Source organism: Schistocerca serialis, unplaced genomic scaffold (genome assembly GCF_023864345.2).
Source record: "Schistocerca serialis cubense isolate TAMUIC-IGC-003099 unplaced genomic scaffold, iqSchSeri2.2 HiC_scaffold_1196, whole genome shotgun sequence".
Lineage (NCBI taxonomy): Eukaryota > Metazoa > Arthropoda > Insecta > Orthoptera > Acrididae > Schistocerca > Schistocerca serialis.
In genome coordinates this window covers 762,521-765,000 of record NW_026047399.1, presented here as the reverse complement: position 1 = coordinate 765,000, position 2,480 = coordinate 762,521, and the positions used below count along the sequence as shown (strand labels likewise).

Here is a 2,480-nt window from a genome sequence, read left to right as displayed (position 1 = left end):
GTCAAATTAAGCCGCAGGCTCCACTCCTGGTGGTGCCCTTCCGTCAATTCCTTTAAGTTTCAGCTTTGCAACCATACTTCCCCCCGGAACCCAAAAGCTTTGGTTTCCCGGAGGCTGCCCGCCGAGTCATCGGAGGAACTGCGGCGGATCGCTGGCTGGCATCGTTTATGGTTAGAACTAGAGCGGTATCTGATCGCCTTCGAACCTCTAACTTTCGTTCTTGATTAATGAAAACATACTTGGCAAATGCTTTCGCTTCTGTTCGTCTTGCGACGATCCAAGAATTTCACCTCTAACGTCGCAATACGAATGCCCCCGCCTGTCCCTATTAATCATTACCTCGGGTTCCGAAAACCAACAAAATAGAACCGAGGTCCTATTCCATTATTCCATGCACACAGTATTCAGGCGGGCTTGCCTGCTTTAAGCACTCTAATTTGTTCAAAGTAAACGTGCCGGCCCACCGAGACACTCACTCAAGAGCACCCTGGTAGGATTGCAACGGGGTCCGCCTCGGGACGCACGAGCACGCACGAGGCGCGTCGCACGCCTTCAGCTCGCCCCACCGGCAGGACGTCCCACGATACATGCCAGTTAAACACCGACGGGCGGTGAACCAACAGCGTGGGACACAAATCCAACTACGAGATTTTTAACCGCAACAACTTTAATATACGCTATTGGAGCTGGAATTACCGCGGCTGCTGGCACCAGACTTGCCCTCCAATAGATACTCGTTAAAGGATTTAAAGTGTACTCATTCCGATTACGGGGCCTCGGATGAGTCCCGTATCGTTATTTTTCGTCACTACCTCCCCGTGCCGGGAGTGGGTAATTTGCGCGCCTGCTGCCTTCCCTGGATGTGGTAGCCGTTTCTCAGGCTCCCTCTCCAGAATCGAACCCTGATTCCCCGTTACCCGTTACAACCATGGTAGGCGCAGAACCTACCATCGACAGTTGATAAGGCAGACATTTGAAAGATGCGTCGCCGGTACGAGGACCGTGCGATCAGCCCAAAGTTATTCAGAGTCACCAAGGCAAACGGACCGGACGAGCCGACCGATTGGTTTTGATCTAATAAAAGCGTCCCTTCCATCTCTGGTCGGGACTCTGTTTGCATGTATTAGCTCTAGAATTACCACAGTTATCCAAGTAACGTGGGTACGATCTAAGGAACCATAACTGATTTAATGAGCCATTCGCGGTTTCACCTTAATGCGGCTTGTACTGAGACATGCATGGCTTAATCTTTGAGACAAGCATATGACTACTGGCAGGATCAACCAGGGAGCTGCGTCAACTAGAGCTGAGCAGCCGGCCGCCCGGGAGTGTGTCCCGGGGGCCCGCGCGAACACGCAAGCGTCCGCTCAATTATTCTGCAAACAGGAGGAGGCTGAGCTCCCCTGCACCATACACCTCGAAACCCTCTCAGGTCCCGGCGGCGCGCAGCGCCGTCCTAAGTACTTGGTCGGGTTCGAGAGAGGCGCAATCGCCCGGAGTTTGGCGAGTAGACGCTTTAGGTGCGACCACCCGTGCTCCCAACTGAGCTTGCCGCTGCCGACAGAGGCCCGGGAGCGTGCTGTCGTGGCATTGCCGGCGGGAGACAACACGCGCCACCTACGGTGACCGGCAGCTCCAACGCCAGCGCCACAGAAGGACAAAAGCCCCACTTGGGTGCCGAAGCGAACTCTCCCAGCACAGCGCACGCGCCAACACGTCCGCACAGCTGCGATACAAACCACCTGCGAGAACCGCAGAGGCGACCGAGCAGCAGACGGCGTCGCGGCGCCGAGCGCCGGGCGGCGGCGCATCCTCAGCGCACACAGTCCTCAATCGGACCAGCACACTGCAGATGTCCACCGCGCTTCGCACCGGGCCCGCAAGGACCTACTTTGGCCGCACGGCGCCGCGTGCAGGGTGCGCCGGCGCGCAGCTGCGCCGCCTGCCGCCTCCGTCGGCCGGCGCGCCTGCCACTGGCCGCCCCCACCAGCCGGCTGTAGCGCGTGCGCCCACGCACCGCGCGGCCAGCACGCCGGGAGGCCCCCCCTCACCGGCCGGGGACGGTCCCACCCAGCCACCGCCGCGTATCGCTTCACACCCAGATGCCATTCACGTTCGTGGGCATGGTGGGTATCGCTGGAACAACCGGTTGGTAGCTCAACCGATCGTCGCCATCACTGATTCACCTCTAGCGAGAACAACCGCACCACAACGGTTTACCAGTTGTTCATTTGCGTAACGTCACCAGCAAACGTAGGCGTCCATCGCCATTTGCAAATTCAACGATTGTTGCATGCCTGTGTCAGGTGTCACGACACACTATGTCTGCCCACATACACGCAACAACATGTGCACGCTTCGCGAACACGTGGAAGGTGGCCCCCGTACGTATGCGATGTCCATTGCGCGAACGACTGTCAACCGGCCTCTGTCGCATGTCGCAGATGTGGAACGCAGTGCACCATGCTATCACGGTGTGT

At 57.9% G+C, this 2,480-nt stretch overlaps 1 non-coding gene across 1 annotated transcript in view; it reads right to left on the bottom strand.

Annotated features, from left to right (window-relative positions):
* The window catches only part of LOC126435055 (small subunit ribosomal RNA), a 1,911-nt gene extending 621 nt beyond the window's left edge, over positions 1-1,290 (bottom strand). Inside the window, exon 1 of the ribosomal RNA XR_007579705.1 lies at positions 1-1,290. This exon is cut by the window's left edge and continues 621 nt beyond it. This is a non-coding gene — a ribosomal RNA (small subunit ribosomal RNA).
* Between the last annotated feature and the right edge of the window lie 1,190 nt (positions 1,291-2,480).